This window comes from Schistocerca gregaria, unplaced genomic scaffold (assembly GCF_023897955.1).
Source record: "Schistocerca gregaria isolate iqSchGreg1 unplaced genomic scaffold, iqSchGreg1.2 ptg000066l, whole genome shotgun sequence".
Taxonomy (NCBI): Eukaryota; Metazoa; Arthropoda; class Insecta; order Orthoptera; family Acrididae; genus Schistocerca; species Schistocerca gregaria.
Window position 1 is genome coordinate 6,700,988 of NW_026061707.1, and position 25,679 is coordinate 6,726,666.

Below are 25,679 nucleotides of genomic sequence, written 5' to 3' on the forward strand. Positions count from 1 at the left end.
TCTCTAAATGGCTGAGGAATTCCAACAAAACCTACCTTATTTGGACCCTTTCGAATCTGAATATAACCTAAAACCTTACGCTCTAATAAAGTTAAAAAGGCAACACTAATTAAAACACAAATAACCAATAAAAGAAAATTCAAAATAAATATAAATAAATCATAAAGTATCAATACTATTTGTAGAAAAAATCTACATAAATGAATTCTAAATTCAACACATTAATCTGTCAAAATAGTAAATAAATTAATATTAATCAATATAACAAAAAATATTTTAACCATATGGTCCTTTCGTACTAATATGGATTAACAATCTTAGGATAGAAACCGACCTGGCTCACGCCGGTCTGAACTCAGATCATGTAAGAATTTAAAGGTCGAACAGACCTAATCATTGGGCTCCTGCACCCAAAATTTTTCTTAATCCAACATCGAGGTCACAATCTGCTTTGTCGATATGAGCTCTCAAAAACAATTACGCTGTTATCCCTAAGGTAACTTAATCTTATGATCATAAATTATGGATCAAAATAACAAACATAAATAAATGATATAATAATGAAGAGTTTATCTATTCTTCATGTCACCCCAACAAAACATCATCATTAAATATAGAAAGACAAACAGAAAACTATATAAAAGTAAAATGTCAAGCTCTATAGGGTCTTCTCGTCCTAAAGAAGAATTTAAGCCTTTTGACTCAAAAGTTAAATTCAAAAATTTATTAAGAGACAGTTGATTTCTCGTCAAGCCATTCATTCCAGCCACTAATTAAGAGACTAATGATTATGCTACCTTTGCACGGTCAAAATACCGCGGCTCTTTAAAAATACGCTCAGTGAGCAGGCCAGACCTCAAAATATAAACAAGAGGACATGTTTTTGATAAACAGGCGGAAATCAATTTTGCGTAGTTCCTTATAATAAGTTCACAAGGTAAAAATTTCATACAAATAAATATACTAATTCTACCATTATTACAAAAATTTTAAAATTAAATTAATAATCTTAATAAAAAACCTAAAATATATATAAAATCAAAATAAAAAATAATGAACTAAAACGTAATCTTAAAGATAGCTGGTTATTTTTACTTAAAAAATTAAATAAAAACAAATAACTTAAAAAAATTAAATTTTTTCTTAAGAAACTAGATATCTTGGGAAACAATTAACATCTCATTTCTATAAATAATTTAATAATAATTATGATACATTAACTATAAATTATTTATAAATCAACCCAAATCGAGACAAGTAAAATAAATACTAAAATTTTGATAAACCCTGATACAAAAGGTACAATAAATAAAATCTACTTAAAAAAATTTAAAATAATATTTCTTAAAACACTTACATTACCAATAAACTATAATATAAAAAATCAATTCTATAAAATATACTAAGACAAAAATACAATAAAATTATTTATATTAAATAATTAAATAAACAAAAAATAAATATAATAAAATAAATAATCAAGATATCCTGATTTGCACAGAAAAATTTTCAGTGTAAATGAAACACTTTACTAATAAGTTATATCTTGAAACTCTTCCTAGATACACTTTCCAGTACATCTACTATGTTACGACTTATCTCATCTAAATTGAAGCTACTTTAAAATAAAATAGAATAATCAATAATGAGAGCGACGGGCGATGTGTACACATCTCAGAGCCAATATCAGTTAAATTAAATAAATTAAATTACTATCAAATCCACCTTCATTAACAGTATTTCACTATCAAATCCGTTATAAACAAAAATCTATTGTAACCCACCTCCTCTTAACTATAAGCTGCACCTTGACCTGAAATATTTTATAATTATAAATCTTGAGAATTATAACTCTAAAAAGATTCTCTGATAACGGAGATATACAAACAAATAAATTAAGTAGAGTAAATCGTGTATTATCAATCATGGGGTAGGTTCCTCTGAATGGAATGAGATACCGCCAAATTCTTTGGGTTTAAAGACCTTAACTAATAGTACCCTGGTAAATATAATTAACATTTAAAATAATAGGGTATCTAATCCTAGTTTATTATTTAAATTTCACAGATTCATAAAAAGGGCCACAAATAAATTTTAACATTTCACCTTACAAATTTATATTTCAACCCTAATAATATAAACAACTGTTTTAACCAATAATATTCACTTGTATCAATCGTATAACCGCGGCTGCTGGCACGAATTATGCCGATACTAAATCAATTGCTAAATCCAAAATCACTTGATAATTAAATCAAATTACTGCAAAAAGAACATTTAGTCTAACAAAACTTATATATAATACAAAGAAAAAGTGAATAAACAAGCAAGAATAAAACTTTTAACAATAAAAAATAAGAAAATTTTAAATCTATTAATTCAGGAAAAAATAAAAGATTCAAATATTTAAAGAAAAAAAAAGAAAAAACCCACAAACATTAGCAAAAAAAAAAAAGAAACGCCCCTATGTATGACCACAACAACTTCTCTATTATATATAATTAAAGATTAATATGGAACATGTATAGCAATAAATGTATTATATTCTTTCTTATTTAATCTTTCTTTTCACTAATAAATAAAGAAAGATTAAATAATATAATAAATATATTTTATACAATTATGTAATTTAATATAATATGTTATTAATATGAATTCTTTTTTTTATATTAAGTTAACTTTCATATATATTAGTTAAATAATCTAATTATAGATAATTTACATAATTATATTATTATAATTAATATAATTATTTATATTAATTATAATATTTTATATTTAAATTAATAATTTTATTTATTATATCCATTTATAATAATATTAAATATTAAATTACATATTATTATATATATTATATTATAATAACGTATTTTAAGCTAAAAACATAAGTAGCTATAATCCTAGGTAAATAATTGCATTAAAATAATCAATTTATAATGGTAAGATGAACTTATAATACTTTAATTTCAATTAAATGTAATATATAAATATAAATTATTTATTATATATATATATATATGAAAAATGAAATGAGCAGGATAAATTAATCCTAATTAAACAAAATAATACATAAAAGAATTTCAAAAAAAACTTTAGATTTATATATTAAATAAATGAAGTGCCTGATTAAAGGGTTACCTTGATAGGGTAAATAAAGTAAATAAAATTACCTTCATTAAAATTACATAAGATAGAATGAAACTACCTCCTTTAGTATCAAAAACTAACGTGCATCATACACCTTAATGTAAAAAGGTAAGCTAAACAAGCTAATGGGTTCATACCCCATTTATAGAGGTATCAATCCTCTCCTTTTTAATGACCAACATCTCTACAAAACTTCTCTTCCTATCAACATTAATGATAGGAACGATCCTGTCCATTTCATTAAATTCCTGATTTGGGGTTTGAATAGGACTTGAGATCAACTTACTTTCATTTATTCCGCTCCTAACAAGAAATAAAAATATAATAATAAATGAATCATCAATTAAATATTTTATTGTCCAAGCAATAGCATCGACAATATTATTATTTTCAATTTTGCTGATTCAAATAACATATCCCATGGGATGGGAAACAGAATTTATCCCATCAATAATAATTAGATCTAGACTATTATTAAAGATTGGAGCTGCACCTTTCCATTTCTGATTTCCAGAAGTTATAGGAGCATCAAGATGAAATAATTGTTTAACATTAATAACATGACAAAAAATCGCCCCAATAATTGTCTTATCTTATTGTATTCAATTAAGAACTTTTATTTGAACAATTATTATCTTAAGAATTATTATTGGGGCAATAGGAGGTTTAAATCAAACATCCTTACGACAACTTTTAGCATATTCATCAAAAAGGCATCTAGGTTGAATAATTAGATCATTAACAGTCAGAGAAAACATCTGAGAACTATACTTCATTATTTACTCACTATTAAGATTAATTATAGTTTTATTATTTAAGCAAATAAATTTATTTTCATAAATCAAATTTATTCAGCCAGAAATATAAAAACCGAAATTAAAGTCATAATATTCTTATCTTTATTATCTTTAGGTGGACTACCACCATTCCTTGGATTCTTACCAAAATGAATTGTAATACAATCATTAATAGAAAACAATATAACAACTATTATAACTATTGTAGTTGTATTAACTACAATTACACTCTACTACTATATACCTATTAGATTCTCAGCTCTAATTATATCATACACAGAAAATTCGTGATCTATAAAGATAAAGTCCCAAAAATCAAGAATCATTCTTCCTATAACAGTAATAATTTCTACAATAGGATTGATTTCAACATCAACCTTAATTTCATTATACTAAGGACTTAAGTTAATCAAACTAATAACCTTCAAAGTTATAATTAAAAGAATAATCTTTTAGGCCTTAGTAAAATTTTACACCTCTAGAATTGCAGTCTAGAATCATAATTGAATATAAGACCTAAATATGATAAGAGAGAAAACATCTCATAAGTAGATTTACAGTCTACCACCTAAAATTCAGCCATCTTACCGCAAAAATGATTATTCTCAACAAACCATAAGGACATTGGTACTTTATACTTCATATTTGGAGCATGAGCAGGAATAGTAGGAACATCAATAAGAATACTTATTCGTGCTGAACTTGGCCAACCTGGATCTCTAATTGGGGATGACCAGATTTATAATGTTATTATTACAGCTCACGCATTTGTAATAATTTTCTTTATAGTAATACCTATTATAATTGGTGGATTTGGTAATTGACTTGTTCCACTAATAATTGGTGCACCAGATATAGCATTTCCACGAATAAATAATATAAGTTTTTGATTACTACCACCTTCACTAACCCTTCTTCTTACATCTTCTATAGTAGATATTGGTGCTGGTACAGGATGAACAGTTTACCCTCCTCTAGCAGGAGCTATTGCACACGGGGGTGCATCTGTAGATCTAGCTATTTTTTCACTGCACTTAGCAGGTGTATCATCTATTCTTGGTGCAGTGAATTTCATTACAACAGCAATTAATATACGATCAGAAAGTATAACTTTAGATCAAACACCTTTATTTGTATGATCTGTAGCTATTACAGCATTACTTCTCCTTCTTTCACTTCCAGTTTTAGCAGGAGCTATTACTATATTATTAACAGATCGAAATTTAAATACATCATTCTTTGACCCTGCAGGAGGGGGTGACCCAATTCTATATCAACATCTATTTTGATTCTTTGGACACCCAGAAGTTTATATTTTAATTCTACCGGGGTTCGGAATTATTTCACATATTGTATGTCAAGAAAGAGGAAAAATTGAATCATTTGGAACATTAGGTATAATTTATGCTATACTATCAATTGGACTAATAGGATTTATTGTATGAGCACATCATATATTTACAGTAGGAATGGATGTTGACACACGAGCATATTTTACATCAGCAACAATAATTATTGCTGTACCTACAGGAATTAAGGTATTTAGATGATTAGCTACATTATATGGAACTAAATTCAAGTTCAATCCACCATTATTATGAGCTCTAGGATTTATTTTCCTATTTACAATTGGTGGATTAACAGGATTAGTATTAGCAAATTCATCACTTGATATTGTATTACATGATACATATTATGTAGTAGCCCACTTTCATTATGTATTATCTATAGGAGCAGTATTTGCAATTATAGGAGGTGTCATTCAATGATATCCACTATTTACAGGATTAACTATAAATAATATAGCAGGAATACCTCGACGATACTCTGACTACCCAGACGCATATACATCATGAAACGTAGTATCAAGAATTGGGTCTACAATTTCTATTGTAGGAATCATTATATTCATTGTAATTATATGAGAAAGAATGATTACAAACCGAGCAATTATATTTAGAGCTAACATAAGAAGATCAACAGAATGACTACAAAATAACCCTCCTGCAGAACATAGTTACTCAGAATTACCATTAATCTCTAGATTCTAATATGGCAGATTAGTGCAGTAGATTTAAGCTCTACAAATAAAGGTTTGACCTTTTATTAGAAAATATTTATTAATGGCAACATGATCAAATTTATCTCTTCAAGATGGAGCTTCACCATTAATGGAGCAATTATCATTCTTTCATGATCATACTATGGTCGTATTATTATTAATTACAGTAATTGTAGGTTATGCCCTAAGTTATATATTATTTATTGCCTATACTAACCGTAATATACTTCATGGACATTTAATTGAAACAATCTGAACAGCTGTACCAGCAATTACATTAATTTTTATTGCCCTTCCATCATTACGACTATTATATTTACTTGATGATTCAGTAGATGCAATAATTACAATTAAAACCATTGGACGACAATGATATTGAAGATATGAATATTCAGACTTCATAGGCGTAGAATTTGACACTTATATAACACCAGAACAAGACCTAGAAAATGATGGATTCCGACTACTAGATGTAGATAACCGAACAATCCTACCAATAAATACAGAAGTACGAGTATTAACAAGAGCATCAGATGTTCTACACTCATGAGCAGTTCCTGCATTAGGGGTTAAAATTGATGCAACGCCAGGTCGGTTAAATCAAGGAACATTCACAATAAATCGACCTGGATTATTCTTTGGACAATGCTCAGAAATCTGTGGAGCAAACCACAGATTTATACCAATTGCAATTGAAAGAACTTCAGTAAATTTATTTATTAAGTGATTATCTAAGATAATTTAAGGAGTTAGTTAAAATAAATAACATTAGAGTGTCAATCTAAAATAACTAAAAAAAATTAGTACACCTTGAAATTCATCAGATGACTGAAAGTAAGTAATGGTCTCTTAAACCAAATAATAGTAAATTAACGACTACTTCTGATGGGGAAATTATATCCAAATCCCTCAAATATCCCCTCTTATATGATTCTCACTATTCATTATATTTTCAGCTACATTAATCTTGTTTAATCAAATAAACTTCTTCTCATTTAAACCTAACCTTATTAAAAGAGCAGAAAAAGGAACAATTGAAATAAAAAACTTAAATTGAAAATGATAACAAATCTATTCTCAACATTTGACCCATCAACTAACATCTTTAATTTATCATTAAATTGAACTAGAACATTTCTAGGACTATTATTATTCCCATCACTATTTTGACTTACACCATCACGAATTAACATTATCTGAAATAAACTAAATTTAACCTTACATAATGAATTTAAAACACTTCTTGGACCAAAATCATTTAATGGAACAACATTCATTTTCATCTCAATTTTTATTATAATATTATTTAACAATTTCATAGGATTATTCCCTTATATTTTTACTAGAACAAGACATTTAGAATTAACATTTGCAATTGCCCTACCTATATGGCTAAGATTTATATTATTTGGATGAATTAACCATACTAATCATATATTTACACACCTTGTACCACAAGGTACACCGCCTGCATTAATATCATTTATAGTACTAATTGAAACAATTAGTAATGTTATTCGACCAGGTACATTAACAGTACGGTTGGCAGCAAATATAATTGCAGGACACTTATTATTAACCTTATTAGGAAACACAGGACCATTTATAGCAAGAAACTTAATCTCATTACTAATTATTGGACAAATACTTCTATTAATTCTAGAATCAGCAGTAGCAATAATTCAAGCCTATGTTTTCTCAATTCTAAGAACTCTATATTCTAGAGAAGTATATTAAACCTATGTTAACAACTCACTCAAACCACCCATTCCACTTAGTAGACTATAGACCTTGACCATTAACAGGAGCATTTGGAGCAATAGTCCTAGTATCAGGACTAGCAAAATGATTCCACCTATTTAATATTAACTTATTCATAATTGGATTTGGAATTACCCTACTAACTGTAATTCAATGATGACGAGATGTAGTACGAGAAGGAACATATCAAGGATTCCATACAGGATTTGTATCAATTGGATTACGATGAGGAATAATTTTATTTATGGCATCAGAGGTATTATTTTTCGTTTCTTTTTTTTTTGAGCATTCTTTAGAAGAAGATTAGCACCAACAATTGAACTAGGAATACTATGACCTCCAATAGGAATTCAACCCTTTAACCCTATACAAATTCCATTACTTAATACAGCTATTCTTTTAGCATCAGGAGTAACAGTAACATGAGCACATCATAGTTTAATGGAATCTAATCATACTCAAGCACTACAAGGATTATTCTTCACAGTGTTATTAGGACTATACTTTACAATACTTCAAGCATATGAATATTGAGAAGCACCTTTTACCATTGCAGATGCAGTTTATGGATCAACATTCTTTGTTGCAACAGGATTCCATGGTTTACACGTAATTATTGGAACAATCTTTTTATCAACATGTCTACTTCGACACTCAATAAATCAATTTTCACCAAGACATCACTTTGGATTTGAAGCAGCACCATGATACTGACACTTCGTAGACGTAGTATGATTATTCTTATATATCTCTATTTATTGATGAGGTAGATAATTGTTTTTCTAGTATAAATAGTAAATTTGACTTCCAATCAGAAAGCTTGATATAAATCAAGAAAAACAATTCTAATTCTATCAACAAGAGTTTTCATTAGATTTATTATTCCAATAATTGTTATAATCCTGGCAACAACACTATCAAAAAAATTAATTAATGATCGAGGAAAAAGATCACCATTTGAATGTGGGTTTGATCCAAAAAGATCAGCACGAATACCATTCTCAATACGATTCTTCCTAATCGCAGTAATCTTTTTAATTTTTGATGTAGAAATTGCACTAATTCTACCAATTGTAATTATTTTTAAAACTTCAGACATTATAATCTGAACAGTATCAACAATATTTTTTATTCTAGTTCTATTAGGAGGACTATACCATGAATGAAACCAAGGAGCATTACAATGAGCAGAATAAAGGGTTGTAGTTAAATATAACATTTGGGTTGCATTCAAAAAGTATTGATATTATCAATCAACCTTAAATAGAATAAGAAGCGAAATATTGCAGTCAGTTTCGACCTGGAAGATTGGTATGTACTACCCTTATTCTTATTAATTGAAGCCAAAAAGAGGTGTATTACTGTTAATAATATAATTGAACTATAATAGTTCCAATTAAGGAAATGTAAAGCCAATATGAAAGCTGCTAACTTTTTATATTAGCGGTTAAACTCCGTTAACATTTCTAAAATTTATATAGTTTAAATAAAACATTACATTTTCACTGTAAAAATAATATATCTATATTTATAAATACTTAAAAGTAAAAATACTTCCTTAACATCTTCAGTGTCACGCTCTAATTATAAGCTATTTAAGTAAACGAAAAACAATATTACCAAAATAAATATTCAAAAAATAAAAGTTAAAAGATAAATCTTGAAATTAGAATCATATCAACCTTGAATATAACCAATTAAATAAATAAATAATCTATATAAACCTTGACCACCAAGTAATTCACCTCAACCATAATCAAATGACTTAGATGAATAATAACCTATTTTTAAAGGAATATATCTAATAAACTTAGTTGAAAGAAAAGGTATAAATCATATAGAACCAGCAAATCTAACAAAAGAAAGTATACTTAAAGAAAATAAATTATGAGAAAAATCAAAATTAGAAATAAGATAACCTAAATAAGCACCTAAAATAACAACTGTAATAGTTAAAAACTTTAAATAATTAGGTAAAGCAATCACATGAGGAATAGGAAAAATTAATCAAGATAAAAGACTACCACCAAAAACAGCAACAAACAATAGACCAATTATTCCAAATGAAATATAATAACCCTTATCATCAAAAGAAAATCTAGAATAAAAATTATTATCACCAGATATTGAATAATAAAACAAACGAAAAGAATAAGAAGCAGTTAAACCAGTAGAAAAAAAATAAAGAAAAAAAATTAAACAATTAATTCATCTTAAACAAACCATCTCAAGAATTAAATCCTTTGAATAAAATCCCGCTAAAAAAGGTATTCCACACAAAGATAAACTAGAAACATTAAAACAAACTGAAGTTAAAGGTATGAAATTAACAATTGATCCTATAAAACGAATATCCTGAGAATCCTTCAAATTATGAATTATTGAACCTGCACATATAAATAATAATGCCTTAAATAAAGCATGAGCCAATAAATGATAAAATGCAAGCTTTGGATAACCTATAGCCAAAATTCTTATTATTAAACCAAGTTGTCTTAAAGTAGAAAGAGCAATAATCTTCTTTAAATCAAACTCAAAATTAGCGCCCAATCCAGCCATAAATATAGTTATACAACCAATTAAAAGTAAAAATCAACCACAATTATAAGTATCCAATATTGGTCTAAAACGAATTAATAAATAAACACCAGCAGTAACAAGAGTAGAAGAATGAACTAAAGCAGAAACAGGAGTAGGAGCTGCTATAGCAGCAGGAAGTCATGAAGAGAAAGGAATCTGAGCTCTCTTAGTTATAGCTGCTAAAACAATTAATATAGTAATGAGCTTTATTTCAAAAGAATTAGAAATAAAAAAATAATAATAAATATAATTTCAACCACCAAAATTTAACATTCATGCAATAGAAATTAAAATAGCAACATCACCAATACGATTAGAAAGTGCAGTTAATATACCAGCACTATAAGATTTTACATTTTGATAATAAATAACCAAACAATAAGAAACTAAACCTAAACCATCTCAACCTAATAAAATTCTAATTAAATTAGGACTAATAATTAAAAAACCTATAGAAAGAATAAATATTAAAACAATAATAATAAAACGATTTATATTCTTTTCACCAGATATATAATCATCTCTATAATAAATAACCAAAGAAGAAATATATATAACAAAAGATATAAAAATAAGAGATATTCAATCAAAATTAAAGTTCTAACAACTATAGAACCATTTAAATTGAAAAGCTCTCACTCAACAAAAACTCTATAATCAATTATTAAATAATAAATACCTAAAATAAAAATTATAGTTCTCGAAATAAACAAAGAAAAAAAACTCAAAGAACAAATATTAATGTACTTAGCTTGAAAAAGTTTTTTACCTTTATCTTTGAATTTTTTTATTTTCTTTGTTGGTTTAAAGATTTTATTTATCTCATTTGTTTAGTGAAATTTTTTGAGAAAAGTTAATAGAAGAGTTAAACTTCTAATTTTGTTTTCAAAACATATGCTTTTCCTAAGCTAATTAACTTTATTCCTTAATTAATTTATCTCATGCGTTTGCGACATGGACATTAATTAAGAAATATGTGAAGTAAATAATTGTTAAGATTTGACCTGTTATAATATAAGGTTCTTCAACAGGTCGTTTACCAATTCACGTTAGTAAGCATACAACAACTACTATAATTCAGAATAAAATTTGATTAATAGGGTAAAATTGAATGCCTCGGAATGGTGTTTTATTATAAAATGGTAAAATTATTAAGATTCTAATTGATAAAAATAATGCAATAACACCTCCTAACTTATTAGGGATAGATCGTAGAATTGCATATGCAAATAGGAAATATCATTCTGGTTGAATGTGAACTGGTGTTACTAATGGGTTGGCAGGTACAAAGTTATCTGGATCTCCTAATAGGTAAGGATTAATTAAACATAGTATAATTAATAATGATGTTATTATTACAAATGTAATAGAATCCTTAAAGGTAAAGTATGGATGGAATGGAATTTTTTCAATATCTCCATTTAGTCCAAGAGGATTATTAGATCCTGTTTGGTGAAGAAAAAATAAATGAATTGCTGCTATAGCAGCAATAATAAATGGTAATACAAAATGGAATGTGAAGAATCGATTTAATGTTGCATTATCAACAGCGAATCCTCCTCATACTCATTGGACTCAATCTGTTCCTAAGTATGGGATTGCTGATAATAAATTAGTAATTACTGTTGCACCTCAAAAAGATATTTGGCCTCAGGGTAAGACATATCCTATAAATGCAGTTGCTATAACTAAAAATAAAATCACTGTACCAATTATTCAGGTATGTATATATATATAAGATCCATAGTAAATTCCCCGTCCTACATGTAAGTAAATACAAATAAAAAATATAGATGCTCCATTTGCGTGTAAGGTTCGGATAATTCAACCATTATTTACGTCTCGGCAGATGTGTACTACACTACTGAATGCTATTTCAATATTTGATGTATAATGTATAGCTAAAAATAGTCCAGTTACGATTTGAATTACCAAACATAACCCTAATAGGGATCCAAAATTTCATCAAAATGAAATATTTGTTGGGGCAGGTAAGTCAATTAAAGAGTTATTAATAATTTTAATTAAAGGATGTCTTAATCGTAAGGGTTTATTCATTAGTAATTATCTTATTTTACGAATAGGTCCCTGATTAATATTGGTGATTTTAACAACTGCTAGTAGTGCTAAAAATAAATAAATTATTATTATTATTATTGTAATAATGAATGTTGGTCTATTATATAATTTTTCTAAAGATATTGTTATTTCTTGATAATTGATTCAATTATCAATATTTATAGTTTCGGTGTTTTTGAAAAAGTCTATAAATATAGATATATCTAGAATAATTAATATTAATATGATAAATACTCACATCATTAATGTAATAATTATAGTGATTGATTTAGGCTGAAATATTTCGTTTGATGCAATTCTTGTAATGTAAATAAATAATACTAGTATACCACCAAGAAATGTTAAAAATAAAATATATGATAATCAATATCTTTCTATTATTGTTCCTGTTATTAATCCAACTAGGAAGGTTTGAAGGATAATAAAAAGCATTATTGATATTGGGTGTCTTAATTTAATAAAATTAATATTTATTACATTTGATAATGATATAATTATTATTTTGATCATTTCAGGGGTTAGTTTATTTAAAATACCGGTTTTGGGGACCGATGATGGAAGCTTTTCCACCTCTGAAGTTTTAAAAGTGGGGGCTGGACTTATTTCCGGTTTACAAGACCGGCGTTTTTTTTAAACTATTAAAACTAATGTTTGTATTCTCTATTTTTACTTCTTTATTGATTTATTTTGCTGGTGTTTATGTTTTTTCTTCTAAACGTAAACATTTATTAATGGTTCTTTTGAGATTAGAATATATTGTTCTTTCTTTATTTATGTTAGTTATTGTTTTTCTTATTGAGTTTGATTATGATTATTTTTTTCCTGTTATTTTTTTAGTTTTTTCTGTTTGTGAGGGTGCTTTAGGTCTTTCTATTTTAGTTTCAATAATTCGTTCTCATGGTAATGATTTTTTTAATTCTTTTGGTTTATCTTTATGTTAAAGTATTTATTTATAACTATTTTTTTGATCCCTCTTTGTTTATTAAATAATTGTTGATGGTTGGTTCATTCTTTAATGTTTCTGTCGGGTTTTGTTTTTATAGTTTGTGTTTATTCATATGCTGATTTGAATATAATTAGATATTATTTTGGTATTGATTATTTTTCTTTTAGTTTAATTTTACTTAGTTTTTGGATTTGTTCTTTAATAATCACTGCTAGAGGTTCAGTTTATTTAAGTTCATATCATTCTAATTTTTTTGTTTTTATGGTTTTGATTTTAATAATTATGCTTTATTGTTCATTTGCTAGATTAAGTCTTCTTTCTTTTTATATTTTTTTGAGGCTAGATTAGTTCCTACTTTACTTTTAATTTTGGGTTGGGGTTATCAACCTGAGCGTTTGCAGGCTGGTGTTTATTTAATTTTTTATACTTTGGTTGCTAGATTACCTTTATTATTAGTTTTATGTAAGGTTTATGATTTTTCTAATACTTTATATTTTCCTTTATTGGTTGATTTTGGTTCTTATTATTTTATGTTTTATGTATTTATAATTTTGGCTTTTTTAGTTAAGATACCTATGTTTTTGGTTCATTTATGACTTCCTAAGGCTCATGTAGAGGCCCCTATTTCAGGTAGAATAATTCTTGCTGGTGTTTTATTAAAGTTAGGTGGTTATGGTATTTTTCGTGTTATAAAGGTTATTTCTTATTTGGGTTAAAAGTTTAATTATTTTTGATTGTCTTTAGGTTTATCTGGGGGTGTTATTGTAAGATTTATTTGTTTTCGTCAGGTTGATTTAAAGTCTTTAATTGCATATTCTTCTGTTGCTCATATAAGAATGGTTATTGGTGGATTGATGACTATGAATTGATGAGGTTGTGTAGGTTCTCTTTCTCTAATGGTTGGTCATGGTTTATGTTCTTCTGGTTTATTTTGTTTATCTAATATTATTTATTAACGTTTAGGTAGACGAAGATTATTAATTAACAAGGGTATAATTAATTTGATGCCAAGAATGGCTTTATGATGATTTCTTTTAAGATCATCAAATATGGCTGCTCCTCCTTCTTTAAATTTGGTAGGTGAAATTAGATTATTAAATAGAATTATATCTTGATCTTCTTTTAGATTCTTTGCTTTGATTTTTTTATCTTTTTTTAGAGCTGTTTATACTTTGTATATATATTCTTATTCTCAGCATGGGAATTATTATTCTGGTGTTTATACTTGTTCTCTTGGTTATTTTCGTGAATATCATCTTTTACTTTTACATTGTTGCCTTTAAATATTCTCTGTTTAAAGGATGAATATTTCTTTGTTTAGTTTGCTTAAGTATTTTAATTAAAAATATTGTTTTGTGGAATCAATGATATGAAGTTTTTCATCTTAGGCCGTGAATTTATTTTCTATTTGTTCTTTGAGTTTTTTTTCTTTGTTTATCTCGAGAACTATAATTTTTATTTTAGGTATTTATTATTTAATAATTGATTATAGAGTTTTTGTTGAGTGAGAGCTTTTCAATTTAAATGGTTCTATAGTTGTTATAACTTTAATTTTGGATTGAATATCTCTTATTATTATATCTTTTGTTATATATATTTCTTCTTTGGTTATTTATTATAGAGAGGATTATATATCTGGTGAAAAGAATATAAATCGTTTTATTATTATTGTTTTAATATTTATTCTTTCTATAGGTATTTTAATTATTAGTCCTAACTTAATTAGCATTTTATTAGGTTGAGATGGTTTAGGTTTAGTTTCTTATTGTTTAGTTATTTATTATCAAAATGTAAAATCTTATAGTGCTGGTATATTAACTGCACTTTCTAATCGTATTGGTGATGTTGCTATTTTAATTTCTATTGCATGAATGTTAAATTTTGGTGGTTGAAATTATATTTATTATTATGATTTTATTTCTAATTCTTTTGAAATAAAGCTCATTACTATATTAATTGTTTTAGCAGCTATAACTAAGAGAGCTCAGATTCCTTTCTCTTCATGACTTCCTGCTGCTATAGCAGCTCCTACTCCTGTTTCTGCTTTAGTTCATTCTTCTACTCTTGTTACTGCTGGTGTTTATTTATTAATTCGTTTTAGACCAATATTGGATACTTATAATTGTGGTTGATTTTTACTTTTAATTGGTTGTATAACTATATTTATGGCTGGATTGGGCGCTAATTTTGAGTTTGATTTAAAGAAGATTATTGCTCTTTCTACTTTAAGACAACTTGGTTTAATAATAAGAATTTTGGCTATAGGTTATCCAAAGCTTGCATTTTTTCATTTATTGGCTCATGCTTTATTTAAGGCATTATTATTTATATGTGCAGGTTCAATAATTCATAATTTGAAGGATTCTCAGGATATTCGTTTTATAGGATCAATTGTTAATTTCATACCTTTAACTTCAGTTTGTTTTAATGTTTCTAGTTTATCTTTGTGTGGAATACCTTTTTTAGCGGGATTTTATTCAAAGGATTTAATTCTTGAGATGGTTTGTTTAAGATGAATTAATTGTTTAATTTTTTTTCTTTATTTTTTTTCTGCTGGTTTAACTGCTTCTTATTCTTTTCGTTTGTTTTATTATTCAATATCTGGTGATAACAATTTTTATTCTAGATTTTCTTTTGATGATAAGGGTTATTATATTTCATTTGGAATAATTGGTCTATTGTTTGTTGCTGTTTTTGGTGGTAGTCTTTTATCTTGATTAATTTTTCCTATTCCTCATGTGATTGCTTTACCTTATTATTTAAAGTTTGTAACTATTACAGTTGTTATTTTAGGTGCTTATTTAGGTTATCTTATTTCTAATTTTGATTTTTCTCATAATTTATTTTCTTTAAGTATACTTTCTTTTGTTAGATTTGCTGGTTCTATATGATTTATACCTTTTCTTTCAACTAAGTTTATTAGATATATTCCTTTAAAAATAGGTTATTATTCATCTAAGTCATTTGATTATGGTTGAGGTGAATTACTTGGTGGTCAAGGTTTATATAGATTATTTATTTATTTAATTGGTTATATTCAAGGTTGATATGATTCTAATTTCAAGATTTATCTTTTAACTTTTATTTTTTGAATATTTATTTTGGTAATATTGTTTTTCGTTTACTTAAATAGCTTATAATTAGAGCGTGACACTGAAGATGTTAAGGAAGTATTTTTACTTTTAAGTATTTATAAATATAGATATATTATTTTTACAGTGAAAATGTAATGTTTTATTTAAACTATATAAATTTTAGAAATGTTAACGGAGTTTAACCGCTAATATAAAAAGTTAGCAGCTTTCATTTTGGCTTTACATTTCCTTAATTGGAACTATTATAGTTCAATTATATTATTAACAGTAATACGCCTCTTTTTGGCTTCAATTAATAAGAATAAGGGTAGTACATACCAATCTTCCAGGTCGAAACTGACTGCAATATTTCGCTTCTTATTCTATTTAAGGTTGATTGATAATATCAATACTTTTTGAATGCAACCCAAATGTTATATTTAACTACAACCCTTTATTCTGCTCATTGTAATGCTCCTTGGTTTCATTCATGGTATAGTCCTCCTAATAGAACTAGAATAAAAAATATTGTTGATACTGTTCAGATTATAATGTCTGAAGTTTTAAAAATAATTACAATTGGTAGAATTAGTGCAATTTCTACATCAAAAATTAAAAAGATTACTGCGATTAGGAAGAATCGTATTGAGAATGGTATTCGTGCTGATCTTTTTGGATCAAACCCACATTCAAATGGTGATCTTTTTTCTCGATCATTAATTAATTTTTTTGATAGTGTTGTTGCCAGGATTATAACAATTATTGGAATAATAAATCTAATGAAAACTCTTGTTGATAGAATTAGAATTGTTTTTCTGGATTTATATCAAGCTTTCTGATTGGAAGTCAAATGTACTATTTATACTAGAAAAACAATTATCTACCTCATCAATAAATAGAGATATATAAGAATAATCATACTACGTCTACGAAGTGTCAGTATCATGCTGCTGCTTCAAATCCAAAGTGATGTCTTGGTGAAAATTGATTTATTGAGTGTCGAAGTAGACATGTTGATAAAAAGATTGTTCCAATAATTACGTGTAAACCATGGAATCCTGTTGCAACAAAGAATGTTGATCCATAAACTGCATCTGCAATGGTAAAAGGTGCTTCTCAATATTCATATGCTTGAAGTATTGTAAAGTATAGTCCTAATAACACTGTGAAGAATAATCCTTGTAGTGCTTGAGTATGATTAGATTCCATTAAACTATGATGTGCTCATGTTACTGTTACTCCTGATGCTAAAAGAATAGCTGTATTAAGTAATGGAATTTGTATAGGGTTAAAGGGTTGAATTCCTATTGGAGGTCATAGTATTCCTAGTTCAATTGTTGGTGCTAATCTTCTTCTAAAGAATGCTCAAAAAAAAAGAAACGAAAAATAATACCTCTGATGCCATAAATAAAATTATTCCTCATCGTAATCCAATTGATACAAATCCTGTATGTAATCCTTGATATGTTCCTTCTCGTACTACATCTCGTCATCATTGAATTATAGTTAGTAGGGTAATTCCAAATCCAATTATGAATAAGTTAATATTAAATAGGTGGAATCATTTTGCTAGTCCTGATACTAGGACTATTGCTCCAATTGCTCCTGTTAATGGTCAAGGTCTATAGTCTACTAAGTGGAATGGGTGGTTTGAGTGAGTTGTTAACATAGGTTTAATATACTTCTCTAGAATATAGAGTTCTTAGAATTGAGAAAACATAGGCTTGAATTATTGCTACTGCTGATTCTAGAATTAATAGAAGTATTTGTCCAATAATTAGTAATGAGATTAAGTTTATTGCTATAGATGGTCCTGTGTTTCCTAATAAGGTTAATAATAAGTGTCCTGCAATTATATTTGCTGCCAACCGTACTGCTAATGTACCTGGTCGAATAACATTACTAATTGTTTCAATTAGTACTATAAATGATATTAATGCAGGCGGTGTACCTTGTGGTACAAGGTGTGTAAATATATGATTAGTATGGTTAATTCATCCAAATAATATAAATCTTAGCCATATAGGTAGGGCAATTGCAAATGTTAATGCTAAATGTCTTGTTCTAGTAAAAATATAAGGGAATAATCCTATGAAATTGTTAAATAATATTATAATAAAAATTGAGATGAAAATGAATGTTGTTCCATTAAATGATTTTGGTCCAAGAAGTGTTTTAAATTCATTATGTAAGGTTAAATTTAGTTTATTTCAGATAATGTTAATTCGTGATGGTGTTAGTCAAAATAGTGATGGGATTAATAATAGTCCTAGAAATGTTCTAGTTCAATTTAATGATAAATTAAAGATGTTAGTTGATGGGTCAAATGTTGAGAATAGATTTGTTATCATTTTCAATTTAAGTTTTTTATTTCAATTGTTCCTTTTTCTACTCTTTTAATAAGGTTAGGTTTAAATGAGAAGAAGTTTATTTGATTAAACAAGATTAATGTAGCTGAAAATATAATGAATAGTGAGAATCATATAAGAGGGGATATTTGAGGGATTTGGATATAATTTCCCCATCAGAAGTAGTCGTTAATTTACTATTATTTGGTTTAAGAGACCATTACTTACTTTCAGTCATCTGATGAATTTCAAGGTGTACTAATTTTTTTTAGTTACTTTAGATTGACACTCTAATGTTATTTATTTTAACTAACTCCTTAAATTATCTTAGATAATCACTTAATAAATAAATTTACTGAAGTTCTTTCAATTACAATTGGTATAAATCTGTGGTTTGCTCCACAGATTTCTGAGCATTGTCCAAAGAATAATCCAGGTCGATTTATTGTGAATGTTCCTTGATTTAACCGACCTGGCGTTGCATCAATTTTAACCCCTAATGCAGGAACTGCTCATGAGTGTAGAACATCTGATGCTCTTGTTAATACTCGTACTTCTGTATTTATTGGTAGGATTGTTCGGTTATCTACATCTAGTAGTCGGAATCCATCATTTTCTAGGTCTTGTTCTGGTGTTATATAAGTGTCAAATTCTACGTCTATGAAGTCTGAATATTCATATCTTCAATATCATTGTCGTCCAATGGTTTTACTTGTAATTATTGCATCTACTGAATCATCAAGTAAATATAATAGTCGTAATGATGGAAGGGCAATAAAAATTAATGTAATTGCTGGTAAAGCTGTTCAGATTGTTTCAATTAAATGTCCATGAAGTATATTACGGTTAGTATAGGCAATAAATAATATATAACTTAGGGCATAACCTACAATTACTGTAATTAATAATAATACGACCATAGTATGATCATGAAAGAATGATAATTGCTCCATTAATGGTGAAGCTCCATCTTGAAGAGATAAATTTGATCATGTTGCCATTAATAAATATTTTCTAATAAAAGGTCAAACCTTTATTTGTAGAGCTTAAATCTACTGCACTAATCTGCCATATTAGAATCTAGAGATAAATGGTAATTCTGAGTAACTATGTTCTGCAGGAGGGTTATTTTGTAGTCATTCTGTTGATCTTCTTATGTTAGCTCTAAATATAATTGCTCGGTTTGTAATCATTCTTTCTCATATAATTACAATGAATATAATGATTCCTACAATAGAAATTGTAGACCCAATTCTTGATACTACGTTTCATGATGTATATGCGTCTGGGTAGTCAGAGTATCGTCGAGGTCAAAGAATGATGTATTTAAATTTCGATCTGTTAATAATATAGTAATAGCTCCTGCTAAAACTGGAAGTGAAAGAAGGAGAAGTAATGCTGTAATAGCTACAGATCATACAAATAAAGGTGTTTGATCTAAAGTTATACTTTCTGATCGTATATTAATTGCTGTTGTAATGAAATTCACTGCACCAAGAATAGATGATACACCTGCTAAGTGCAGTGAAAAAATAGCTAGATCTACAGATGCACCCCCGTGTGCAATAGCTCCTGCTAGAGGAGGGTAAACTGTTCATCCTGTACCAGCACCATTATCTACTATAGAAGATGTAAGAAGAAGGGTTAGTGAAGGTGGTAGTAATCAAAAACTTATATTATTTATTCATGGAAATGCTATATCTGGTGCACCAATTATTAGTGGAACAAGTCAATTACCAAATCCACCAATTATAATAGGTATTACTATAAAGAAAATTATTACGAATGCGTGAGCTGTAATAATAACATTATAAATCTGGTCATCCCCAATTAGAGATCCGGGTTGGCCAAGTTCAGCACGAATAAGTATTCTTATTGATGTTCCTACTATTCCTGCTCATGCTCCAAATATGAAGTATAAAGTACCAATGTCCTTATAGTTTGTTGAGAATAATCATTTTTGCGGTAAGATGGCTGAATTTTAGGTGGTAGACTGTAAATCTACTTATGAGATGTTTTCTCTCTTATCATATTTAGGTCTTATATTCAATTATGATTCTAGACTGCAATTCTAGAGGTGTAAAATTATACTAAGGCCTAAAAGATTATTCTTTTAATTATAACTTTGAAGGGGTTTTAGTTTGATTAACTTAAGTCCTTAGTATAATGAAATTAAGGTTGATGTTGAAATCAATCCTATTGTTGAAATTATTACTGTTATAGGAAGAATGATTCTTGATTTTTGGGACTTTATCTTTATAGATCACGAATTTTCTGTGTATGATATAATTAGAGCTGAGAATCTAATACGTATATAGTAGTAGAGTGTAATTGTAGTTAATACAACTATAATAGTTATAATAGTTGTTATATTGTTTTCTATTAATGATTGTATTACAATTCATTTTGGTAAGAATCCAAGGAATGGTGGTAGTCCACCTAAAGATAATAAAGATAAGAATATTATGAATTTAATTTCGGTTTTTATATTTCTGGCTGAATAAATTTGATTTATGAAAAATAAATTTATTTGCTTAAATAATAAAACTATAATTAATCTTAATAGTGAGTAAATAATGAAGTATAGTTCTCAGATGTTTTCTCTGACTGTTAATGATCTAATTATTCAACCTAGATGTCTGATTGATGAATATGCTAAAAGTTGTCGTAAGGATGTTTGATTTAAACCTCCTATTGCCCCAATAATAATTCTTAAGATAATAATTGTTCAAATAAAAGTTCTTAATTGAATACAATAAGATAAGACCATTATTGGGGCGATTTTTTGTCATGTTATTAATGTTAAACAATTATTTCATCTTGATGCTCCTATAACTTCTGGAAATCAGAAATGGAAAGGTGCAGCTCCAATCTTTAATAATAGTCTAGATCTAATTATTATTGATGGGATAAATTCTGTTTCCCATCCCATGGGATATTTTATTTGAATCAGCAAAATTGAAAATAATAATATTGTCGATGCTATTGCTTGGACAATAAAATATTTAATTGATGATTCATTTATTATTATATTTTTATTTCTTGTTAGGAGCGGAATAAATGAAAGTAAGTTGATCTCAAGTCCTATTCAAACCCCAAATCAGGAATTTGATGAAATGGACAGGATCGTTCCTATCATTAATGTTGATAGGAAGAGAAGTTTTGTAGAGTTGTTGGTCATTAAAAATGAGAGGATTGATACCTCTATAAATGGGGTATGAACCCATTAGCTTGTTTAGCTTACCTTTTTACATTAATGTGTATGATTCACGTTAGTTTTTGATACTAAAGGAGGTAGTTTAATTCTACCTTATGTAATTTTAATGAAGGTAATTTTATTTACTTTATTTACCCTATCAAGGTAACCCTTTAATCAGGCACTTCATTTATTTAATATATAAATCGAGAGTTTTTTTTTGAAATTCTTTTATGTATTATTTTGTTTAATTAGGATTAATTTATCCTGCTCATTTTATTTTTTTATATATATATATATATATAATAAATAATTTATATTAATATATTACATTTAATTGAAATTAAAGTATTATAAGTTCATCTTACCATTATCAATTGATTATTTTTATGCAATTATTTACCTAGGATTATAGCTACTTATGTTTTTAGCTTAAAATAGGTTATTATAATATAATATATATAATAATATGTAATTTAATATTTAATATTATTATAATTGGATATAATAAATAAAATTATTAATTTAAATATAAAATATTATAATTAATATAAATAATTATATTAATTATAATAATATAATTATGTAAATTATCTATAATTAGATTATTTAACTAATATATATGAAAGTTAACTTAATATAAAAAAAGAATTCATATTAATAACATATTATATTAAATTACATAATTGTATAAAATATATTTATTATATTATTTAATCTTTCTTTATTTATTAGTGAAAAGAAAGATTAAATAAGAAAGAATATAATACATTTATTGCTATACATGTTCCATATTAATCTTTAATTATATATAATAGAGAAGTTGTTGTGGTCATACATAGGGGCGTTTCTTTTTTTTTTGTTAATGTTTGTGGTTTTTTTCTTTTTTTTCTTTAAATATTTGAATCTTTTATTTTTTCCTGAATTAATAGATTTAAAATTTTCTTATTTTTTATTTTTAAAAGTTTTATTCTTGCTTGTTTATTCACTTTTTCTTTGTATTTTATGTAAGTTTTGTTAGACTAAATGTTCTTTTTGCAGTAATTTGTTTTAATTATCAAGTGATTTTGGATTTAGCAATTGATTTAGTATCGGCATAATTCGTGCCAGCAGCCGCGGTTATACGATTGATACAAGTGAATATTATTGGTTAAAACAGTTGTTTATATTATTAGGGTTGAAATATAAATTTGTAAGGTGAAATGTTAAAATTTATTTGTGGCCCTTTTTATGAATCTGTGAAATTTAAATAATAAACTAGGATTAGATACCCTATTATTTTAAATGTTAATTATATTTACCAGGGTACTATTAGTTAAGGTCTTTAAACCCAAAGAATTTGGCGGTATCTCATTCCATTCAGAGGAACCTACCCCATGATTGATAATACACGATTTACTCTACTTAATTTATTTGTTTGTATATCTCCGTTATCAGAGAATCTTTTTAGAGTTATAATTCTCAAGATTTATAATTATAAAATATTTCAGGTCAAGGTGCAGCTTATAGTTAAGAGGAGGTGGGTTACAATAGATTTTTGTTTATAACGGATTTGATAGTGAAATACTGTTAATGAAGGTGGATTTGATAGTAATTTAATTTATTTAATTTAACTGATATTGGCTCTGAGATGTGTACACATCGCCCGTCGCTCTCATTATTGATTATTCTATTTTATTTTAAAGTAGCTTCAATTTAGATGAGATAAGTCGTAACATAGTAGATGTACTGGAAAGTGTATCTAGGAAGAGTTTCAAGATATAACTTATTAGTAAAGTGTTTCATTTACACTGAAAATTTTTCTGTGCAAATCAGGATATCTTGATTATTTATTTTATTATATTTATTTTTTGTTTATTTAATTATTTAATATAAATAATTTTGTTGTATTTTTGTCTTATTATATTTTATAGAATTGATTTTTTAAATTATAGTTTATTGGTAATGTAAGTGTTTTATGAAATATTATTTTAAATTTTTTTAAGTAGATTTTATTTATTGTACCTTTTGTATCAGGGTTTATCAAAATTTTAGTATTTATTTTACTTGTCTCGAATTGGGTTGATTTATAAATAATTTATAGTTAATGTATCATAATTATTATTAAATTATTTATAGAAATGAGATGTTAATCGTTTCCCAAGATATCTAGTTTCTTAAGAAAAAATTTAATTTTTTAAAGTTATTTGTTTTTATTTAATTTTTTAAGTAAAAATATTAACTTATTTATTCTTTAAGGGATAAGCTTTGAAGTTAATAACCTATAATTTATTTTATAGAAATATAATAGTAAGCTTTAAACCAGCTATCTTTAAGATTACGTTTTAGTTCATTATTTTTTATTTTGATTTTATAAATATTTTAGGTTTTTTATTAAGATTATTAATTTAATTTTAAAATTTTTGTAATAATGATAGAATTAGTATATTTATTTGTATGAAATTTTTACCTTGTGAACTTATTATAAGGAACTAGGCAAAATTGATTTCCGCCTGTTTATCAAAAACATGTCCTCTTGTTTATATTTTGAGGTCTGGCCTGCTCACTCAGCGTATTTTTAAAGAGCCGCGGTATTTTGACCGTGCAAAGGTAGTGTAATCATTAGTCTCTTAATTAGTGGCTGGAATGAATGGCTTGACGAGAAATCAACTGTCTCTTAATAAATTTTTGAATTTAACTTTTGAGTCAAAAGGCTTAAATTCTTCTTTAGGACGAGAAGACCCTATAGAGCTTGACATTTTACTTTTATATAGTTTTTTGTTTGTCTTTCTATATTTAATGATGATGTTTTGTTGGGGTGACATGAAGAATAGATAAACTCTTCATTATTATATCATTTATTTATGTTTGTTATTTTGATCCATAATTTATGATCATAAGATTAAGTTACCTTAGGGATAACAGCGTAATTGTTTTTGAGAGCTCATATCGACAAAGCAGATTGCGACCTCGATGTTGGATTAAGAAAAATTTTGGGTGCAGGAGCCCAATGATTAGGTCTGTTCGACCTTTAAATTCTTACATGATCTGAGTTCACACCGGCGTGAGCCAGGTCGGTTTCTATCCTAAGATTGTTAATCCATATTAGTACGAAAGGACTATATGGTTAAAATATTTTTTGTTATATTGATTAATATTAATTTATTTACTATTTTGACAGATTAATGTGTTGAATTTAGAATTCATTTATGTAGATTTTTTCTACAAATAGTATTGATACTTTATGATTTATTTATATTTATTTTGAATTTTCTTTTATTGGTTATTTGTGTTTTAATTAGTGTTGCCTTTTTAACTTTATTAGAGCGTAAGGTTTTAGGTTATATTCAGATTCGAAAGGGTCCAAATAAGGTAGGTTTTGTTGGAATTCCTCAGCCATTTAGAGATGCTATTAAGTTAATTTGTAAGGAGCAGCCAATTCCTATTATATCTAATTACCTACTTTATTATTTTTCCCCTGTTTTTAATTTAATGATTTCTTTAGCCGTTTGAGTAATTTTTCCTTATTTAACTTATATGTGTTCTTTTTCTTATGGATTTTTACTCTTTTTATGTTGTACTAGATTAGGTGTTTATACTGTTATAATTGCTGGTTGATCTTCTAATTCAAATTATTCATTATTAGGTTCTCTTCGTTCTGTTGCTCAAACAATTTCTTATGAAGTTAGTTTAGCTTTAATTTTATTGTC

At 26.8% G+C, this 25,679-nt stretch overlaps 2 long non-coding RNA genes across 3 annotated transcripts in view; one reads left to right on the forward strand and one right to left on the reverse strand.

The window, feature by feature from the left end:
- Positions 1-25,138, forward strand: part of LOC126301293 (uncharacterized) — a 57,790-nt gene extending 32,652 nt beyond the window's left edge. The window contains exon 2 of the long non-coding RNA XR_007553018.1: positions 24,580-25,138. This is a non-coding gene — a long non-coding RNA (uncharacterized LOC126301293). The remainder of the gene's footprint in view (positions 1-24,579) is intronic.
- The window catches only part of LOC126301297 (uncharacterized), a 131,060-nt gene continuing 122,701 nt past the window's right edge, over positions 17,321-25,679 (reverse strand). For both annotated transcript variants that reach the window (XR_007553022.1, XR_007553021.1), the window contains exon 2: positions 17,321-17,839. This is a non-coding gene — a long non-coding RNA (uncharacterized LOC126301297). The remainder of the gene's footprint in view (positions 17,840-25,679) is intronic.